This window comes from Scyliorhinus torazame, chromosome 29, assembly GCF_047496885.1.
Source record: "Scyliorhinus torazame isolate Kashiwa2021f chromosome 29, sScyTor2.1, whole genome shotgun sequence".
Taxonomy (NCBI): Eukaryota; Metazoa; Chordata; class Chondrichthyes; order Carcharhiniformes; family Scyliorhinidae; genus Scyliorhinus; species Scyliorhinus torazame.
Window position 1 is genome coordinate 10,190,671 of NC_092735.1, and position 22,855 is coordinate 10,213,525.

Here is a 22,855-nt window from a genome sequence, read left to right on the forward strand (position 1 = left end):
TTCGCCCCCACAACTCAAAGGTGTGTAGGGTAGGTGGATTGAACACGCTAAATCGACCCGTAATTGGCAAAAATGAATTGGGCACTCAAAATCATTTTAAAAACAGAGCAGATTGGAGCTGAAGTGAATTTGAATTGAGATTGAGATTGAATTGAGGGGTTAAATGAGCCAGAGGGAGAATGTTTAAAGATGAGCTCCACCCCAGATGGGACATGAACCCACAATCCTTAGTTTAGGAGGACAGTGCCTTATCCATTAGGCCACTGGAGCTACATGGTAGCGAGGGATTGACTGATTGACTGCCTGATGCATTTTACGCGGCCAAGGGAATGTACACAATACGTACACAGTAGACAAAAAGAATAACCGACAAAGCACATCGACAAATTGTGATCGGTTACAGTGCAGAACAAGGGGACAAACAAAGCAAATACATGAGCAAGAGCAGCATAGGCCGTCGTGAACAGTGTTCTTACAGGGAACAGATCAGTCCAAGGGGGAGTCGTTGAGGAGTCTTGTAGCTGTGGGGAAGAAGCTGTTCCTATGTCTGGAAGAGGGCAAAGCCTGGGTGGGTCGGGTCTCCGACAATGCTGGCTGCCTTCCTGAGGGAGCGGGAGGTGTAGACAGAATCAATGGGAGGGTGGCGAGTGTTGTGTTGGGTGTTCTGGATCCGTGGAACACATACAGGTCACCAACACTTGAAATAGTGCAACACTATTTTATTGAATCATTAACAGTTTAACACACTCTGACTGTGGGTTAACACGATACTAGCTTTAACTAAAGACCTTTGCCTTGTCCTAAACAGTCGATGCACTCAGCACACGGTGAATGTCTGTGTTGCAGGCTGTGAGCTCTGTCCTCCTAGCTAGCTGCAACTCCGAATGAGCGGGAACTCTGATGCGTGACTTTATAGTGCGTGTGCTCTAACTGGTGATTGGCTGCGGTGATGTGTGTGTTGATTGGTCCCATTGTGTGTCCATCAGTGTGTGTCTGCACCATGATATACTGGTGTATATTATGATAGCGAGCTTGTGTGATGCGTTGGTCTTAGTTCACTACTGTGCCCCCCCCCCCCCCCATTCTCCTGCAACGGGACAGTAGATAAATCAATCAAACTCAAACCCTGCACAGCCAACCTTTCAGGAGAAGCTACCAGACTGGACAGAAAGAATGGGTCAATGCTGTGTTGTGTAAAGATTTATTGCTAAATTGTGGATCAGATTTCTGCATCTGGAGAGGGGATTCAAATAACAGGAGAGGCTGCTTCAGGTGAGAGAAACAGGTAACATTTCAGGTGAATTAATTTGCCGAGAATCTGACAGGCCATTCAGCCCATTGTGTCCGTACTGGCTCTTTGGCAGGTCCATGAAACAAATTCATCCCAATCCCCTCCTTCTGCGCCTTGCAAATTGTCCCTTCCAGAAGGTCATAACAAATAGGAACAGGAGGAGGCCATTCGGCCCTTCGAGCCTGTCCTGCCATTTAATAAGCCCATGGCTGCTCTGACACTCACTAAGCTCACGTTCCTGCCTTCTCTCCGCGTTACCCTACTCACTTCCTCTGCTCAACTTAAAGGTGCCTCTCCATTAAATATCCATGGATCAAAAATGATAGCGACAAAGTCAAAGAAATGGGAAATACAGGAATCCAAAGGAAGGACCCTGACCCCATCCATTACACACACTGCTGAAAACGCCATGGTGTCGATCTTTAACTGGACATCACTCCAGTGGGGACTCAAACCCGCTCTCCCTGGCTCAGGAGGCTAGGACCGTACCATCCCGTCCATGAGGTTCAACGCGCACTGATACCCACCTGAGGACACTATCAGGTGGTACTCCTCTTGGCTAGATCTGGCCTCTATTCATCCTGGAACGCAATGAGAGCCACTTCTCCTCCACGAAATATCATCTCTCCCCCTCAGCCCTCATCTCCAACAATGTGTGAAGAATGACGAAGATTGACTTGTGATTTTCTTCATTAAGCCGCTGGCCATGAGGGTTGAGACCACATCCAATCAGCTGCTTCCGTTGCTTCCCGCCATCCCCCTCGGTAACTGGGCTAAACCTCCTCTGAGATTCCTGCTGTCCCAGTGCTGAACTCGTATCATTTTTCTAGTTGCTCCCGAATCTCCCCTCGCGCCCTCTTGTTCATGAGAACCGAATCCCGGTGCCTCAGCCCGATACCCAACACCCCGATACCCAACACCCTGATACCCAACACCCTGACACCCAACACCCTGATACCCAACACCCTGATACCCAACACCCTGATACCCAACACCCTGATACCCAACACCCTGATACCCAACACCCTGATACCCAACACCCTGAGACCCAACACCCCGATACCCAACACCCTGATACCCAACACTCTGATACCCAACACCCTGATACCCAACACCCCGAGACCCAACACCCCGATACCCAACACCCTGATACCCAACACCCTGATACCCAACACCCTGATACCCAACACCCCGAGACCCAACACCCCGATACCCAACACCCTGATACCCAACACCCTGATACCCAACACCCTGATACCCAACACTCTGATACCCAACACTCTGCCCGGCCGTGCCAGCTGATAGTCAAGGGGTCTTGCTCCCTGGGTACTGCCCCCCTCTCGATCAAATCTGCTGTCACCAGCCCACCCACATCACCAAACCAACTCTTGGCAAAGAATTGATCTCATATAATATTCTGTCCTGCACGCGGTCTGTTTGAATTCCCTCCCCCAACCTCTCCACCTTTCTCCCCCCTGTGTGCTTTAGATCGGAATGCTACTTCAAACACCAATCATTGACCTCGGTTTGATCACCTCTCTGTATCTCTTCCTGAGGTGGCTGGATGGTAAATTTTAGACAGATAGATAGAATTTACAGTGCAAAAAGAGGCCATTTGGCCCATCGAGTCTGCGCCGGCCCTTGGAAAGAGCACCCCATGCATCCACCCTATCCCCGTAACCCAGTAACCCCAGCTAAACCTTTGTTCACTGAGGGGCAATTTAGCGTGGCCAATCCACCTAACCTGCACTTCTTTGGACTGTGGGAGGAAACCCACGCAGACACGGTGGGGGAAAGTGCAAACTCCACACAGACAGTCACACAAGGGCAGAATTGAATCAGGAATCCTGGAGCTCTGAGGCAGCAGTGCTAACAATACTGCCACCCCAAAAACATTCCTCACCCCAGATGGGACTCGAACCCACAATCCCTGGCTTAGGAGGCCAGTGCCTTATCCATTAGGCCACTGGGGCCACATGGAAACTTGAGACATTTGGAGGTATTGATTGATTGATTGATAGTTGATTAATTTGCTGAGAATCTGACAGGCCATTCAGCCAACTGTGTCCGTACTGGCTCTTTGGCAGATCCATGAAACAAATTCATCCCAACTCTCCAGCCAACTGAGCTAAACAATCTGTATTTCATTGGAACCAGCTCCTGAGCAGAGCCTTGGAGCATTAAAGGGGCTAGATAAATGCAGACTGTTGTTGTTGATGGCTCCAAGAATTCATTGCATTGTGACTTATGCATGTTCTGTGTTTTCTTTCATGCATGGAACAATCTTTTCTGAGGTAATCTTTATTGTCACAAGTAGGCTTACCTTAACACTGCAATGAAGTTACTGTGGCAAACCCCTAGTTGCCACACTCTGGCGCCTGTTCGGGTACACTAAGGGAGAATTCAGAATGTCCAGATTACCTAATAGCACATCTTTCGGGACTTGTGGGAGGAAACCGGAGCTTCCGGAGGAACCGCACGCAGATACGGGGAGAACGTGCAGACTCTGCACAGAGAGTGACCCAAACCTAGAATCAAACCTGGGACCCGGGCGCTGTGAAGCGACAGTGCTAACCACTGTGCTGCCGTGCTGACCATTTGTGGACTACGCAGAACAATACTTTTCACTGTACCTCGGTACACATGACCATAAATTACATTCAGATTCCATTTCAGAGATGTTCGGTCCCCATCGGCAGCCTAGTTTCAATTGTGATTTGATTGAGGCAGAGCAGCACGTAGCCCCAGTGGCCTAATGGATAAGGCACTGGCCTCCTAAGCCAGGGATTGTGGGTTCAAGTCCCATCTGGGGTGGTGTGTGTATTTTGAAACATTCTCTCGCTGGCTCCTCAGAACCTCTCCATTCAAATTCATTCCAGCTCCAATCTGCTCTCTTCAATAATCCCCATGGCCACAGTGAGCTGAAGGAAGCAGATTCAATAAAAGCATCGAGGCAATTGGATGGCAGCTCCAACAAGCAAGGAAGCTGTCACAGAGTCGCTTCGTCACTCTTCCTGATTCAAATGGCATTGCCTGCGCCCTATCTACCAAGCTTAGATACACATCTGGAGCCATCCTCTGTATTGGGGTGGCAGGTTGGTACAGTGGTCATTTGCCACCTGTAGTGTATTAAAATTCCAATGTGCATATTGTTCATGTGCACTTACTGTACGGAATAGTACCAGCAGAGGGAGTCTGAAGAATCTGTTTTCATAAAGGGGCCATGCCGATTTTACATGTGTTCTGTTCATTTTGGGCTGTCTCTGCCCATTTCCTGTCCCAAGAGCCTCACACTGATGGCGAGGATGATGTAAGATGTGAAGCCATGAATCTTTTCGGAGGTATGTTTGCACATTTTATGCGTAGGAGGCAGCATTTTAAGTTGCAGGTATACAGCCGCAATCAGACGGGCACACAAGCTGCTCAGCTCCAACAAGCAAGGAAGCTGTTCCAGAGTAGCTTCATCACTCTTCCTGATTCAAATGGCATTGCCTGTGCCCTATCTACCAAGTTTAGATGTACATCTGGAGCCATCATCTGTATTGGGCGGCATGGTAGCACAGTGATAAGCACTGTGGCTTCACAGTGCCAGGGACCCGGGTTCGATTCCCAGCTTTGGCCACTGTCTGTGCAGAGCCTGCATGTTCTCCCGTGTCTGTGTGGGTTTTCCCCGGGTGCTCCGGTTTCTTCCCACAGTCCAAAGATGTGTTATCCATGAACACATTGAACACAAAATATTGGACAGTCTCAGCAGGTCAGACGGCATCTATGGAGAGAGAAGGGAGCTAACGTTTTGACTCTGATGCACGATCAATTGCACAGAGACTAAAGTTGGGTACAACTGTGGCTTTATTACAGCCAGATGCGTGGCCTCTTGCTGCAGCTGGCGAAATGGCAGGGCCCTGGAGGTCATGTATATTTATACAGTTCTCCGTGGGCGGAGTCAGCCAGCAGGAGATACCGGCGAACCTGTAGCGCAGGTCCTACCTTACATCTCCTATTACAGTGGTTCACCACATTCACCCCCTGTTAAAAATGAGTCCGGCGGGGGTGACGTGAAACTATATACAATTAGCGCAATTGTGTACAGGGGTAGGGAAAGAAAAGTCCATGTTGATTGTCCGGAGTCCGTCAAAGGTTCAGCCGGTCGGCGACTTCCGGGTGCAGCGATGACCAGCTGAGTCGCACGTTTCGGCAGCTCCCTGTGAAACGGACTTTTGGGCTCTTGATAGGAGCCCCAACGGCAATTTTGACGGCTAAAAACACTGTGCGGTAAACCAGAAGGGAATCCCCCCTGGATACGGATGGAAAAAGGAGAGGGAAGTGGCCAGATTGCAGTGGATCCTTTAGAACAGCGGCAAGGAAGGCAAGCAAAAACCAAGATGGCGTCGGAAGGTGGCAGTTTAACATGGGGCCCTGAACAACAAGAGTTCTTGAAATGCTGTGTGGAAGAGATCAAAAAGGAAATGAAGAAAGAGCTGTTGGCCCCGATACTACAGGCGATCGAAGGGCTAAAGGAGGAACAAAAGACCCAGGAGCGGGAGCTTCGGGTCGTGAAGGCAAAGGCAGCCGAGAATGAGGACGATATACAGGGCCTGGTGGTGAAGACGGAGACGCAGGAGGCACATCAGAAACGATGTGTGGAAAGGTTGGAGGCACTGGAAAACAACGCAAGGAGGAACAACCTGAGGATTCTTGGTCTTCCTGAAGGTGTGGAGGGAGCGGACGTCGGGGCATATGTGAGCACGATGCTGCACTCGTTAATGGGAGCGGAGGCCCCGGCGGGTCCGTTGGAGGTGGAGGGAGCATACCGAGTGATGGCGCGAGGACCGAGAGCAGGAGAAATTCCCAGAGCCATAGTGGTGAGATTCCTCCGTTTTAAGGATAGAGAAATGGTCCTTAGATGGGCGAAGAAAACTCGGAGCAGTAAATGGGAGAACGCGGTGATCCGCGTTTATCAAGACTGGAGTGCGGAGGTGGCGAGAAGGAGGGCGAGCTTTAATCGGGCCAAGGCGGTGCTTCATAAAAAGAAGATAAAAATTGGAATGCTGCAACCGGCAAGACAGTGGGTCACATATCGAGAGAGGCACCACTACTTTGAGACGGCGGATGAAGCGTGGACTTTTATTGTGGAAGAAAAACTGGAATGAGCGGGTTATTAAAAAGAACGTTCGAACAAAGTGGTGGGGCGAATGTGGGGGGCAAAGAGGGGTTTTATGTACTAATCCTGCGATGTGGTAACTTTTCTCTCTCCCACAGGTGGTGATGGGGGGAGGAGGGGAGGTGGAGGAGATGGGGCGTTGGCCATTGGGGGCGGGGCCAAGGGAGAAGCGCGGGCTTGGTTCCCGCGCTATGATAATCATGGCGGGAATAGAGAAGCAGGAAGGAGGGGGCGTCGCACGGTGCGAGCCGAGGTCACGGGGGGAAGCCGAGGTCAGCCAGAGTTTGCTGACTTCTGGGAGCAACATGGGGGGAGTAATTACGCTAGCGGGGGATCTAGCGGGGGGGGGTGGGAGGGGGGAATTACTGGGTTGCTGCTGCTGGGGAGAGGGGGGAGCTGGTATGGGAGAGGATGGGCGGGGGGGCACCGCCTGGGGGAGATACAGCTGCGTGGGAACCGGGTGAGGAGCTGGAAAAAGGTGATGGCTAATCGACAAGGGGGGGGGGGGGGTAGGAAGCCCCCCAACTCGGCTGATCACGTGGAACGTGAGAGGGCTGAACGGGCCGATAAAGAGGGCATGGGTACTCGCACACCTTAAGAAACTTAAGGCAGATGTGGTTATGTTACAGGAAACGCACCTGAAACTGATAGACCAGGTTAGGCTACGCAAAGGATGGGTGGGGCAGGTGTTCCATTCGGGGCTAGATGCGAAAAACAGGGGGGTGGCTATATTAGTGGGGAAGCGGGTAATGTTCGAGGCAAAGACTATAGTGGCGGATAACGGGGGCAGATACGTGATGGTGAGTGGCAAACTACAGGGGGAGACGGTGGTTTTGGTAAACGTATATGCCCCGAACTGGGATGATGCCAATTTTATGAGGCAGATGCTAGGACGCATTCCGGACCTAGAGATGGGAAAGCTGATAATGGGGGGAGATTTTAATACGGTGTTGGAACCAGGGCTGGATAGGTCGAAGACCAGGACTGGAAGGAGGCCGGCAGCAGCCAAGGTACTTAAAGATTTTATGGAGCAGATGGGAGGTGTAGACCCATGGAGATTTAGCAGACCTAGGAGTAAGGAGTTCTCGTTTTTCTCCTATGTCCATAAAGTCTACTCGCGAATAGACTTTTTTGTGCTGGGTAGGGCATTGATCCCGAAGGTGAGGGGAACGGAGTATACGGCTATAGCCATTTCGGATCACGCTCCACACTGGGTGGACTTGGAGATAGGGGAGGAAACAGGAGGGCGCCCACCCTGGAGAATGGACATGGGACTAATGGCAGATGAGGGGGTGTGTCTAAGGGTGAGGGGGTGCATTGAAAAGTACTTGGAACTCAATGATAATGGGGAGGTCCAGGTGGGAGTGGTCTGGGAGGCGTTGAAGGCGGTGGTTAGAGGGGAGCTGATATCAATAAGGGCACATAAAGGGAAGCAGGAGAGTAAGGAACGGGAGCGGTTGCTGCAAGAACTTTTGAGGATGGACAGACAATATGCGGAAGCACCGGAGGAGGGACTGTACAGGGAAAGGCAAAGGCTACATGTAGAATTTGACTTGCTGACTACAGGCACTGCAGAGGCACAATGGAGGAAGGCACAGGGTGTACAGTACGAATATGGGGAGAAGGCGAGCAGGTTGCTGGCACACCAATTGAGGAAAAGGGGAGCAGCGAGGGAAATAGGGGGAGTGAGGGATGAGGAAGGAGAGATGGAGCGGGGAGCGGAGAGAGTGAATGGAGTGTTCAAGACATTTTATAAAAAATTATATGAAGCTCAACCCCCGGATGGGAGGGAGAGAATGATGGGCTTCTTGGATCGGCTGGAATTTCCCAAGGTGGAAGAGCAGGAAAGGGTGGGACTGGGAGCACAGATCGAGGTAGAAGAAGTGGTGAAAGGAATTAGGAGCATGCAGGCGGGAAAGGCCCCGGGACCGGATGGATTCCCAGTCGAATTCTATAGAAAATATGTGGACTTGCTCGCCCCGGTACTGACGAGGACCTTTAATGAGGCAAAGGAAAGGGGACAACTGCCCCCGACTATGCCTGAAGCAACGATATCGCTTCTCTTAAAGAAGGAAAAGGACCCGCTACAATGCGTGTCCTATAGACCTATTTCCTTCCTAAATGTGGATGCCAAGGTCCTGGCCAAGGTAATGGCAATGAGAATAGAGGAATGTGTCCCGGGGGTGGTCCACAAACTGGGTTTGTGAAGGGGAGACAGCTGAACATGAATATACGGAGGTTGTTAGGGGTAATGATGATGGCCCCACCAGAGGGAGAAACGGAGATAGTAGTGGCGATGGATGCCGAGAAAGCATTTGATAGAGTGGAGTGGGATTATTTGTGGGAGGTGTTGAGGAGATTTGGTTTTGGAGAGGGGTATATTAGATGGGTGCAGCTGTTGTATAGGGCCCCAGTGGCGAGCGTGGTCACGAATGGACGGGGATCTGCATATTTTCGGCTCCATAGAGGGACAAGGCAGGGATGCCCTCTGTCCCCATTATTGTTTGCACTGGCGATTGAGCCCCTGGCGATAGCGTTGAGGGGTTCCAAGAAGTGGAGGGGAGTACTTAGGGGAGGAGAAGAGCGCCGGGTATCTTTGTATGCGGACGATTTGCTACTATACGTGGCGGACCCGGCGGAGGGGATGCCAGAAATAATGCGGATACTTGGGGAGTTTGGGGAGTTTTCAGGGTATAAATTGAACATGGGGAAAAGTGAGTTGTTTGTGGTGCATCCAGGGGAGCAGAGTAGAGAAATAGAGGACCTACCGTTGAGGAAGGTAACAAGGGACTTTCGTTACCTGGGGATCCAGATAGCTAAGAATTGGGGCACATTGCATCGGTTAAATTTAACGCGGTTGGTGGAACAGATGGAGGAGGATTTCAAGAGATGGGATATGGTATCCCTGTCAATGGCAGGGAGGGTGCAGGCGGTTAAGATGGTGGTCCTCCCGAGATTCCTCTTTGTGTTTCAGTGCCTCCCGGTGGTGATTACGAAGGCTTTTTTTAAAAGGATTGAAAAGAGCATCATGGGTTTTGTGTGGGCCGGGAAGACCCCGAGAGTGAGGAAGGGATTCTTACAGCGTAGCAGGGATAGGGGGGGGCTGGCACTACCGAGCCTAAGTGAGTATTATTGGGCCGCTAATATTTCAATGGTGAGTAAGTGGATGGGAGAGGAGGAGGGAGCGGCGTGGAAGAGATTAGAGAGGGCGTCCTGTAGGGGGACTAGCCTACAGGCTATGGTGACAACCCCATTGCCGTTCTCACCGAGGAACTACACCACAAGCCCGGTGGTGGTGGCTACACTGAAGATTTGGGGACAGTGGAGACGGCATAGGGGAAAGACTGGAGCCTTGGGGGGGTCCCCGATAAGAAACAACCATAGGTTTGCCCCGGGGGGAATGGATGGGGGATATGGAATGTGGCAAAGAGCAGGAATAACGCAACTGAAAGATCTGTTTGTGGATGGGAAGTTCGCGAGTCTGGGAGCGCTGACCGAGAAATATGGGTTGCCCCAAGGGAATGCATTCAGGTATATGCAACTGAGGGCTTTTGCGAGGCAACAGGTGAGGGAATTCCCGCAGCTCCCGACACAAGAGGTGCAGGACAGAGTGATCTCAAAGACATGGGTGGGGGATGGTAAGGTGTCAGATATATATAGGGAAATGAGGGACGAAGGGGAGACTATGGTAGATGAACTAAAAGGGAAATGGGAAGAAGAGCTGGGGGAGGAGATCGAGGAGGGGCTGTGGGCAGATGCCCTAAGCAGGGTAAACTCGTCGTCCTCGTGTGCCAGGCTAAGCCTGATTCAGTTTAAGGTATTACACAGGGCACATATGACTGGAGCACGGCTCAGTAAATTTTTTGGGGTGGAGGATAGGTGTGCGAGGTGCTCGAGAAGCCCAGCGAATCATACCCATATGTTTTGGTCATGCCCGGCACTACAGGGGTTTTGGATGGGGGTGACAAAGGTGCTTTCAAAAGTAGTAGGAGTCCGGGTCGAACCAAGCTGGGGGTTGGCTATATTTGGGGTTGCACAAGAGCCGGGAGTGCAGGAGGCGAGAGAGGCCGATGTTTTGGCCTTTGCGTCCCTAGTAGCCCGGCGCAGGATATTGCTAATGTGGAAAGAAGCCAGCCCCCGGGGGTGGAGACCTGGATAAATGACATGGCAGGGTTTATAAAGCTGGAACGGATTAAGTTCGTCCTAAGGGGGTCGGCTCAAGGGTTCACCAGGCGGTGGCAACCGTTCGTCGAATACCTCGCAGAAAGATAGACGGAATGGGAAAAAGAAGGCAGCAGCAGCAGCCCAGGATCGGGGGGGGGGGGGGGGGGGGGGGGGAGGAACCAGAAGGACTCTCAGGGTTGTTAATATATACTGTATAGTATGTATAGGTCGTTGCTACAGATAATTATATATTGGACTGTTAAATTATATTTTTGGAGAGTGTTACTTGTGACAAGGCAGTTGCCAATTAGGGCTAGTTTTCATTTTTGTTATTTATTATTTATTCATTTTTTGTTTATAAAATAGTTCATTGTTATTTGTGTTGTTATAATATTGTGTAAAGGATGCACAATGTACTGTGTTGGTTGACCAAAAATTTTCAATAAAATATTTAATAAAAAAAAAAGGTTCAGCCGGTCCGGTGCTTTGGTGCTTCGTTGGGAGCGGCGTAACGGTGGCGGCGAAGTCGGTGCTGGCGGTGGTGGAGGTGGCACCGCTGGCGGTGGTGGCGGTGCTGATGCTCCAGTCACCGGGGAACTCCGGCAGCATGCCAAAGTCCTCTTCGTCCTCTTGTGTGGAAAAGGGGAGGGGGGGGGTGGTTGGTCTGGTGGGGTCAATATTGGCGGCACGGTGGGAGGGGAGGGTGCGCATGGGTGGGGGGGGGGTGTGTTGGGGTGGAACCTGATGGTGCCAGGTCCCTGAGTGAGACAGTATCTTGGCGGCCGTCAGGGAACTCAACGTAGGCATATTGAGGGTTGGCGTGAACCCTGTCCACCAAGGGGTCCGCCTTGTGGAGTCGGACGTGCCTACGGAGAAGGACCGGTCCTGGAGCTGTGAGCCAAGTCGAGAGCGACACCCCAGATGTGGACTTCCTGGGGAAGGTAAAAACGCGATCATGGGGTGTGTTATTAGTGGCGGTGCACAATAGTGACCGGACGGAGTGTAGAGCGTCAGGGAGGACCTCCTGCCAGCGAGAGGCTGGGAGGTTCCTGGACCGTAGGGCCAGCTGGACGGCCCTCCAAACCGTCCCATTCTCCTGCCCTACTTTCCCGTTTCCCCGGGGGTTGTAGCTGGTCGTCCTGCTGGAGGCTATACCCCTTCTCAGTAGGAACTGACGCAGCTCATCGCTCATGAATGAGGATCCCCTAACACTGTGGATGTAGGCGAAGAAACCGAACAGAGCGAAGATGATGCTGCGGGCCTTGATGACGGTGGCAGACATCATATCGGGGCATGGGATGGCGAAGGGGAATCTGGAGTACTCATCGACCACACTGAGAATGTACGTGTTACAGTCGGTGGAGGGGAGGGGCCCTTTGAAATCCACGCTGAGGCGTTCAAAGGGGCGGGAAGCCTTCACCAGGCACGCACGGTCTGGCCGGTAGAAGTGCGGCTTGCACTCCGCACAGACCTGGCAGTCCCTGGTGACTGTCCTTTCTTCCTCAACGGAGTGGGGCAGATTGCGAGCTTTGACCAGATGGTACAATCGAGTGACCCCCAGGTGACAAAGGCTGTCGTGTAGGGCCCGGAGTTGGTCCACTTGTGCGCTGGCACATGTACCTCGGGAGAGGGCGTCTGGGGGCTCGTTGACTTTACCGGGGCGATACAAAATCTCGTAATTATAGGTGGAGAGCTCGATTCTCCACCGCAAGATTTTATCATTTTTGATCTTGCCCCGCTGTGTGTTATTGAACATGAAGGCTACCGACCGTTGGTCCGTAAGGAGAGTCAATCTCTTACAGGCCAGGTAATGCCTCCAATGCCGCACAGCTTCAACGATAGCTTGGGCCTCCTTTTCGACGGATGAGTGTCGAATTTCAGAGGCATGAAGGGTGCGGGAAAAGAATGCCACGGGTCTGCCTGCCTGGTTTAGAGTGGCGGCAAGGGCGACGTCTGAAGCGTCGCTTTCTACTTGGAAAGGCAGTGACTCGTCCACTGCGCGCATCCCGGCCTTGGCGATGTCTGCTCTGATGCGGGCGAAAGCGTGTTGTGCCTCGACCGCGAGGGGAAATTGGATGGAATGGATGAGTGGGCGGGCCTTGTCCGCATAGTTTGGGACCCACTGAGCGTAGTAGGAAAAGAACCTCAGGCAGCGTTTGAGGGCCTTGGGGCAGTGGGGGAGGGGAAGTTCCATGAGGGGGTGCATGCGGTCGGGGTCGGGTCCAAGAAGTCCGTTTTGGACTATATAGCCGAGAATGGCTAACCGGGTCGTGCTGAACACACACTTCTCTTTGTTCTCGGTCAGGTTGAGAAGAGTGGCAGTGCGGAGGAATTTATCGAGGTTGGCATCGTGGTCCTGCTGGTCATGGCCGCAGATGGTGAAAGGTGGCCCGCAAACCGTACTGGTCGACCATTTGATCCATCTCTCTTTGGAAGACCGAGACCCCATTTGTGACGCCGAAAGGGACCCTAAGGAAGTGGTAGAGGCGACCGTGCGCCTCGAAGGCCGTGTGTGGTAGTATGTATTGGGGGTCATGTGGGACTGGAAGCCCTAATGTCATTGGCTGACAGATCCCGGGTCCTGGTTGGCCGTTGACCTCTAGCTCCGCCCTGAAGGCGGAGTATAAGAAGCCGGAGTCTTCCCCCGCAGGCCAGTTTACTATCGAGCTGCGGGGGAACAGACACGCTTAATAAAGCCTCATCGACTTCACTCTATTCGTCTCACGGAGTCTTTGTGCACTACAATTTATTAAGCGTGCCTAAAAAGGACTATGGAGCTCAGGATCATTCCGGAATGCCTGAGGATCAGCCCCCACGCAGTGAACGCGGCAGCAGCCTTCACGCACTGGCAGACTTGCTTCGAGGCCTACCTCAGAACGGCCACCGGCCGGGTCACAGAAGACCAAAAACTGCAGGTCCTGCACTCGAGGGTGAGCACGGAGATTTTCTCCCTCATCGAAGACGCGGAAGATTTCCAGACGGCGTTTGCAGCACTGAAAAGTCTCTATGTCCGCCCAGTTAACCAAATCTACGCTCGCTACCAGCTCGCGACGAGACGGCAAGCTCCCGGAGAATCGATGGACGAATTCTACGCCGCGCTGCTGATTTTGGGACGAGCCTGCAGCTGCCCGTCGGTAAACGCAAACGAACATACGGACATGTTAATGCGCGATGCTTTTGTGGCAGGTATGCAATCCTCCCAAATCCGCCAAAGCCTTCTAGAAAGAGAGTCGCTAGGACTCTCAGAGGCACGGGCCCTAGCAGCCTCCCTAGACGTGGCCGCGCGTAATACCCGCGCCTACGGCCCCGACTGCGCGGCAGCCCATTGGGCCCCGTACGTACCCGTCGCAGCAAACCCCCTACCCCCCCCCCCCGGACACCCCACAGGCTTGCGCGGTCCAAACGCCGAGTCGCACCGGGGGCGCCCGCTGTTATTTCTGCGGCCAGGCGAAACACCCCCGACAGCGCTGCCCGACCCGCGCAGCTATCTGCAAAAGCTGCGGGAAAAAGGGCCATTATGCGGTTGTGTGCCGGTCCCGCGAGGTCGCCGCTGTCCCGGGAGAACAGGGAGCCCTGCAAGCCGTTTACGCGCCCCAACCCCCCCAGCACGCCATGTACGACCCGCAGGCGCAGCCGCTCTGGGTCCCGACCACCGCGGTCCCGGGAGAACAGGGAGCCCTGCACGCCGCCTACGCTCCCCAACCCCCCTCCCCGCAGCCCATGTATGACCCGCCGCCGGCGCTACCGCTTTGGGTCCCGGCCAACACTCTCCACGGAGAGGAGGGAGTTTTGCGCGTCCCTAACGCCCCACTAACCCCCACCCCGCGCCCCACGCCTGACCCGCCGGCGCCACCTACTTGGGCCCCGACCACTGCTGTCCCCGGTGAGGGAGCTCCGCGCGGTCTTAGCGCTCGCGATCCTAGCGCTAGCGGCCCTAGCGCTCCCCAGCCCCCCCCAGCGCACCATGTGCGACCCACAGACGCCGCCATTTTGGGTCCCGGCCACCACGAGGGGAGGAGGGGCGCCGCCATCTTGGACCGCCCCAGACCTGTACGACGCGTGGGGGCGGCCATTTTGTCCACCCCCGCCGCCATCTTGTGACCCCCCAGCCACGTGCGCTGTATGGGGGCGGCCATTTTGTCCATCCCCGACGCCATCTCGGACGGCAACAACGGACCCCAATCCACTACTACAACCATGTCTCGCTTCAATCAAGCTCGGCCCCGGACACTCCAGACAACGACGACAACGGTGCTAATAAACGGCCACGAGACGCCATGCCTAGCCGACTCCGGGAGCACGGAGAGCTTTATACACCCCGACACGGTAAGACGCTGTTCCTTGACCACCTATCCCAGCGCACAAAAGATTTCCCTAGCTGCAGGATCCCACTCCGTACAGATCCAGGGATTCTGCATAGTTACCCTAACGGTGCAGGGGAGGGAGTTCAAAAACTACAAACTAACGTCCTTCCCCAACTCTGTGCCCCCACCTTGCTGGGATTAGATTTCCAATGCAATCTACAGAGCCTTACGTTCAAATTCGGTGGCCCAATACCCCCACTCACTATCTGCGGCCTCGCAACCCTCAAGGTGCAACCCCCCGTCCTTGTTTGCGAACCTCACCCCGGATTGCAAACCCGTCGCCACTAGGAGCAGACGGTACAGCGCCCAGGACCGGACCTTCATTCGGTCTGAAGTCCAGCGGCTACTAAAGGAGGGCATAATCCAGGCCAGCAATAGTCCCTGGAGAGCGCAGGTGGTAGTAGTGAAGACAGGGGAGAACCAAAGGATGGTCATTGACTATAGCCAGACCATCAACAGGTACACACAACTAGACGCGTACCCTCTCCCCCGCATATCCGACATGGTCAACCGGATTGCCCAATATAAAGTCTTCTCCACCGTGGACCTCAAGTCCGCCTACCATCAGCTCCCCATCCGCCCAAGTGACCGCAAGTACACAGCCTTCGAGGTAGACGGGCGATTATACCATTTCCTACGGGTCCCTTTTGGCGTCACAAACGGGGTCTCGGTCTTCCAACGGGAGATGGACCGAATGGTTGATCAACATGGGTTGCGGGCCACGTTCCCGTATCTCGACAATGTAACCATCTGCGGCCACTATCAGCAGGACCACGACGCCAACCTCCAAAAATTCCTCCAGACCGCCAAAGCCTTGAACCTCACGTACAACGAGGACAAGTGCGTTTTTAGCACCGACCGGCTAGCCATTCTGGGCTACATAGTACGCAATGGGATAATAGGCCCCGACCCCGAACGTATGCGCGCACTCATGGAATTTCCCCTCCCGCACTGCCCAAAAGCCCTGAAACACTGCCTGGGGTTCTTTTCATACTACGCCCAGTGGGTCCCCCAGTACGCAGACAAGGCCCGCCCCCTAATACAGACCACGACCGTCCCTCTGTCGACAGAGGCTTGCCAGGCCTTCAGCCGCATCAAAGCGGATATCGCAAAGGCCACGATGCGCGCCATCGACGAGTCCCTCCCCTTCCAGGCCGAGAGCGACGCCTCCGACGTAGCTCTAGCGGCCACCCTTAACCAAGCGGGCAGACCCGTGGCCTTTTTCTCCCGGACCCTCCACGCCTCAGAAATCCGCCACTCTTCAGTGGAAAAGGAAGCCCAAGCCATAGTGGAAGCTGTGCGACATTGGAGGCATTACCTGGCCGGCAGGAGATTCACTCTCCTCACTGACCAACGCTCGGTAGCCTTCATGTTCGATAATGCACAGCGGGGCAAAATCAAAAACGACAAGATCTTAAGGTGGAGGATCGAGCTCTCCACCTTCAACTATGAGATTTTGTATCGTCCCGGAAAGCTGAACGAGCCGTCCGATGCCCTATCCCGCGGCACATGTGCCAACGCACAAATTAACCGCCTCCAAACCCTCCACGAGGACCTCTGCCACCCGGGGGTCACTCGGTTTTACCACTTCATCAAGTCCCGCAATCTCCCATACTCTTTAGAGGAGGTCCGTACAGTCACAAGGGACTGCCACATCTGCGCGGAATGCAAGCCGCATTTTTTCAGGCCGGATGGAGCGCACCTGATTAAGGCTTCCCGCCCCTTTGAACGCCTCAGTCTCGATTTCAAAGGGCCCCTCCCCTCCACCGACCGCAACGCATATTTTCTTAATGTGGTGGACGAATACTCCCGCTTCCCTTTTGCCATTCCCTGCTCTGACATGACCGCGGCTACAGTCATTAAAGCCCTGAACAGCATCTTCACACTGTTCGGTTACCCCGCATACATCCACAGCGACAGGGGGTCCTCTTTCATGAGTGACGAGCTGCGCCAGTTCCTGCTCAGTAAGGGCATAGCCTCAAGCAGGACGACCAGCTACAACCCCCGGGGGAACGGGCAAGTAGAGAGGGAGAACGGCACGGTCTGGATGGCCGTCCTACTGGCCCTACGGTCCAGGGACCTCCCAGTTTCACGGTGGCAGGAGGTCCTCCCGGACGCTCTCCACTCCATCCGGTCGTTATTATGTACGAGCACTAATCAAACGCCTCACGAGCGTCTCCTTGTCTTCCCTAGGAGGTCCTCCTCTGGAACGTCGCTGCCGACCTGGCTGGCGGCCCCAGGACCCATCCTGCTCCGAAAGCATGTGCGGGCACATAAGGCGGACCCGTTGGTCGAAAGGGTTCACCTCCTCCACGCGAACCCCCAGTACGCCTACGTGGAGTACCCCGACGGCCGACAGGACACGGTCTCCCTGCGGGATCTGGCGCCCGCCGGCAACACGCACACCCCCCCGACACCATCAACCCAACCCCCCCCTTCCTGCCACCGCCGTACCCCGCGACCGCCCCCTTCCCAGGAGGATCGGTTCCCCTCCCCTCAGCACAGACCAAGAATAAAGCCCAGGCTGAAACCGTAAGGCTCCCCTTACCACCATACGAAGCATCACCCCACCGGGTTCATTTTTGACAAGGGGTGAATGTGGTAGTATGTATTGGGGGTCATGTGGGACTGGAAGCCCTAATGTCATTGGCTGACAGATCCCGGGTCCTGGTTGGCCGTTGACCTCTAGCTCCGCCCTGAAGGCGGAGTATAAGAAGCCGGAGTCTTCCCCCGCAGGCCAGTTTACTATCGAGCTGCGGGGGAACAGACACGCTTAATAAAGCCTCATCGACTTCACTCTATTCGTCTCACGGAGTCTTTGTGCGCTACACCGTGTATGGCCGGTCCGACTTCCGGATGGGGAGCTGGTGGTAGGCGGATTTCAGGTTAATTGTTGGGCAGACCCGGTACTGTGCAATCTGATTGACCATATCAGATATGCGTGGAATGGTGTACGCGTCGAGCTGCGTGTACCGATTGATGGTCTGGCTGTAGTCCACGACCATCCGCTGGACTTCAGACCTGATGAAGGTCCTGTCCTGGGTGCTGTACCGTCTGCTCCTAGTGGCAATGGGCTTGCAATCAGCAGTTAGATTGACAAAAAGGGAGGGGGGATTGACCTTGAGGGTCCCGAGGCCGCAAAGGTAAGGGGGGGTGCGGGCCCGTCGAATTTAAGGGTGAGGCTCTGGAGGTTGCACTGGAAGTCCAGGTCCAACAGGAGTGCAGCGCGGAGATTAGGAAGGGCATAGAGGCGGAAGTTACTAAATTCTACGCCCTGGACCATGAGGGTGACTATACAAAAGCCTCAGACCGGGCCGGAGTGGGGTTCGGAGGCGAGGGAGATCCTTTGATTGGCAGGGTGGACCACGAGGGAGCAGCGCCTTACCGTATCTGGGTGAACGAAGCTTTCGGATCTCCCGGAGTCCAGCAGGCACGAGGTCGCGTGGCTGTTGATTTTCACCATCGTCGACGCGGAACACGCTGGAGCTCAGTCTGGAGTACAGGACGTTTATCTTCTGAGCCGCCGTTGGCGCGGGGTCTGCCGCGTTGATGTAGGCCTCAAAACATGCTAGCCAGTGAGTAAAGTCTTTCCTGGCGTCGGGCGAGTGCGGATCCAGCTGCAGGTGATCGGGCTTAATTCGGATATCCATTCTGTGGAAAGTCTGACTGTAATAAATTGATGCACGATCAATTGCACAGAGACTAAAGTTGGGGACAACTGTGGCTTTATTACAGTCAGATGCGTGGCCTCCTGCTGCAGCTGGCGAAATGGCAGGGCACTGGAGGTCATGCATATTTATACAGTTCTCCCTGGGCGGAGCCAGCCGGCAGGAGCTACCGGCGAACCTGTAGTGCAGGTCCTACCTTACATCTCCTAATACAGTGGATCACCACAGACTCTTTGTCAGCATCCGCAGTCATTTACTTTTATTCACACCTTGAAATTTGAGAAGCGTAATGCATTTCAGAGCTGTCAATTGCTCTTACATTGGCTTCATGTCTAAGGTAGCCCCAGTGGCCTAATGGATAAGGCACTGGCCTCCTAAGCCAGGGATTGTGGGCCTCTGGCTCATCACAGTCCTGTGTCAACTTTATCTCAATTCAAATTCACTTCAGCTACAAGCTTGCTCTCTTCAAGTAGGCCATCTGCACTTTGAGCCTGCACTGCCCTTCAGTACGAGAGACTGGAAAGAGCAAAGTGGTTGATGTTAAGTTCAGGGCGGGGGTGGGGTTGGAGTGCAAACTCCACCTCGCACTGACCCAAGGCCAGAGCTGAACCCAAGGTCAGAACTGAACCCAGATCACTGGTGTTGTGAGGCCACAGTGCTAACCACTGTGCCAGCCATCCCACTCCTGGCCGCTTCACCTTGCAAAGATTATCTTCCAGCGTTTACCCAATTGTTCTTCGGGAATCTGCTTTTCCTTCATCTCACAAAATTCGTGGGGATTTTTAAAGAGAGCAGATTGGAGCTGACGTGAATTTGAATTGAGATTGAATTGAGGAGTTGCAATGAGCCAGAGGGAGAATGTTTAAAATTGAGCCTCACCCCAGATGGGACTCGAACCCACAATCCCTGGCTTAGGAGGCCAGTGCCTTATCCATTAGGCCACTAGGGCCACACGGAAGCTTGAGAAATTTGGAGGTATTGATTGATTGCCATTCAGCCCACTGTGTCCGTACTGGCTCTTTGGCAGGTCCATGAAACAAATTCATCCCAACTCTCCAGCCAACTGAGCTAAACAATCTGTATTTCATTGGAACCAGCTCCTGAGCAGAGCCTTGGAGCATTAAAGGGGCTAGATAAATGCAGACTGTTGTTGTTGATGGCTCCAAGAATTCATTGCATTGTGACTTATGCATGTTCTATGTTTTCTTTCATGCATGGAACAATCTTTTCTGAAGTAATCTTTATTGTCACAAGTAGGCTTACCTTAACACTGCAATGAAGTTACTGTGACAAACCCCTAGTCGCCACACTCCGGCGCCTGTTCGGGTACACTGAGGGAGAATTCAGAATGTCCAGATTACCTAATAGCACATCTTTCGGGACTTGTGGGAGGAAACCGGAGCTTCACCCCAGAACAATACTTTTCACTGTACCTCGGTACACATGACCATAAATTACATTCAGATTCCAATTCAGGGTGTAGTTAGCAATGGCGGGTGAAAATAGTTTCCATTCATGATGAGCACTTTGAGTTGTCAATTGCTCTTAGATTGGCTGCATGTCAAATGTAGCCCCAGTGGCCTAATGGATAAGGCACTGGCCTCCTAAGCCAGGGATTGTGGGTTCACGTCCCATCTGGGGTGATTCTCATTTTTAAACATTCACCCTCTGGCTCATCACAGCCCTGTGTCAATTTTATCTCAATTCAAATTCACTTCAGCTCCAAGCTTGCTCTCTTTAAGGAGGCCCTTCGAGCCTGCCTTGCCCTTCAATACTATTGTGGCTGATCCTCTATCTCAACGGTGTTCCCCCGCGCTTCCGCCACACCCCTTCCTGCCTTTAGAGTCTAGAAATCTACTTCCTCCTTAAATATAGATACATTTATTCCACACATTCACCACCCTCTGAATGAAGACATTTCTCCTCATCTCAGTCCGAAATGGCCTGCTCTGTATCCTCAGCCTGTGACCCCTTGTTCTAGGCACCCCTCCCCCCCAGCCAGAGGGAACACAGTCTGTCCAACCCTGTCAGCATTTTATAAATTTCAATTAGATCCCCTCTCTTTCTTCCAAATTCCAGGGAATAAAGGTCCAGTTGACTCAATAACTCCTCATCCACCAATCCTGCCATCCCAGGAATTAGTCTGGTGAACCTTCGCTGCGCTCCCTCTAGGGCAAGTATATCCTTTCTTAGGTAAGGAGACCAAACCTGCCCACAATACTCCAGGTGTGGCCTTACCAAGGCTCAGTACAGTCGCACTAAGACATCCTTGCTCTTGTACGAACCGGTCTGTAATTCCCTGTTTTTCCCCCTCCTTCCCGTTTTAAATAGCGGAGTTACATTTGCCACCCTCCAAACTGCCGGGACTCTCCAGGTCTCTGTCTCTCCAATCCTGCCCTCTTGCCCTTCTCTGAGTTTCATCGCTCCGTCATTGGCGGCTGTGCCTGGGCCCTATGCTCTGGGATTCCATCCCTAAACCCCCTCCAGCTCTCTACCCCTGTCTCCACAAGATCTCAACACTGCTTAAACCTTGCCCCTTGGCCCTCGGTTTTGATCACCTCTCCTGGTATCTTCCAGATGAGGCTGGGTGTAACATTGTGTTGGAGCACGCTCCTGTGAAGAGCCTTGGGACGTTAAAGGGGCTAGATAAAGGCAGGTTGCTGTTGTAGATAGCTCCAGGATGTTATTTGCAACGACAGATTTGACAGGTGAAAATAGTTTCCACTCAGGATGCGCACTTTGCAAGTTGAGAAACATGCAGAGTTTCAGGTTTGTCAATTGCTCCTAGATGGTCCCAGATTGGAAAGAGCAAAGGGGTTGATGTTAAGTTCAGGGCGGGGGTGGGGATGGAGGGCAAACTCCACTGTCACAATATACACCAGCATATCATGGTGCAGATACACACACACTGATGGACACACCGCAAGACCAATCAACACACACAACACCGCAGCCAATCACCAGTTAGAGCACACGCACTATAAAGACAGGGGGCATCAGAGTTCCCACTCATTCGAGATGCAGCCTCCTAGTAGGACAGAGCTTACAGCTTGCAGCACAGACCTTCACCATGTGCTGAGTGCATAGACTGGTTAGGACAAGGCATAGGTCTTTAGTTCAATCTAACATCATGTTAACCCACAGTGAAAGTACGTTCAACAGTTTCTGACTTAATAAAATAGTGTTGTACTATTTTAAGTGTTGGCGGCCTGTATGTGTTCCACGGATCCAGAACACCCAACACATCATCCACCACACACTGACCCAAGGCCAGAACTGAACCCAGATCGCTCGTGCCGTGAGGCCACAGTGCTAACCACTGTGCTACCCATCCCACTCCCGGCCTCTTCACCTTGCAAAGATTATCTTCCAGCGTTTACCCAATTGTTCTTCGGGAATCTGCTTTTCCTTCATCTCACTAAAGTGGTGGGGATTTTCAAAGAGAGCAGATTGGAAGGGCAGCGCGGTGGCGCAGTGGTTAGCACTGCAGTCTCACGGCGCCGAGATCCCAGGTTCGATTCTGGGTCACTGTCCGTGTGGAGTTTGCACATTCTTCCTGTGTTTGTGTGGGTTTCGCCCCCACAACTCAAAGGTGTGTAGGGTAGGTGGATTGAACACGCTAAATCGACCCGTAATTGGCAAAAATGAATTGGGCACTCAAAATCATTTTAAAAACAGAGCAGATTGGAGCTGACGTGAATTTGAATTGAGATTGAGATTGACTTGAGGGGTTAAATGAGCCAGAGGGAGAATGTTTAAAGATGAGCCCCACCCCAGATGGGACATGAACCCACAATCCTTAGTTTAGGAGGACAGTGCCTTATCCATTAGGCCACTGGAGCTACATGGTAGCGAGGGATTGACTGATTGACTGCCTGATGCATTTTACGCGGCCAAGGGAATGTACACAATACGTACACAGTAGACAAAAAGAATAACCGACAAAGCACATCGACAAATTGTGATCGGTTACAGTGCAGAACAAGGGGACAAACAAAGCAAATACATGAGCAAGAGCAGCATAGGCCGTCGTGAACAGTGTTCTTACAGGGAACAGATCAGTCCGAGGGGGAGTCGTTGAGGAGTCTTGTAGCTGTGGGGAAGAAGCTGTTCCTATGTCTGGAAGAGGGCAAAGCCTGGGTGGGTCGGGTCTCCGACAATGCTGGCTGCCTTCCTGAGGGAGCGGGAGGTGTAGACAGAATCAATG

General features: G+C 53.1%; 4 non-coding genes across 4 annotated transcripts; 2 read left to right on the forward strand and 2 right to left on the reverse strand.

Moving 5' to 3' along the window:
* Window positions 1–3,191: 3,191 nt before the first annotated feature.
* trnar-ccu (transfer RNA arginine (anticodon CCU)) lies at window positions 3,192–3,264 on the reverse strand. The gene has a single exon. It is a non-coding gene; the product is annotated as a tRNA-Arg (tRNA).
* Window positions 3,265–4,032: 768 nt separating this feature from the next.
* trnar-ccu (transfer RNA arginine (anticodon CCU)) lies at window positions 4,033–4,105 on the forward strand. Its single transcript has one exon. It is a non-coding gene; the product is annotated as a tRNA-Arg (tRNA).
* Window positions 4,106–19,524: 15,419 nt separating this feature from the next.
* On the reverse strand, window positions 19,525–19,597 carry trnar-ccu (transfer RNA arginine (anticodon CCU)). Its single transcript has one exon. It is a non-coding gene; the product is annotated as a tRNA-Arg (tRNA).
* Window positions 19,598–20,218: 621 nt separating this feature from the next.
* On the forward strand, window positions 20,219–20,291 carry trnar-ccu (transfer RNA arginine (anticodon CCU)). Its single transcript has one exon. It is a non-coding gene; the product is annotated as a tRNA-Arg (tRNA).
* The last annotated feature ends 2,564 nt before the right edge of the window (window positions 20,292–22,855 follow it).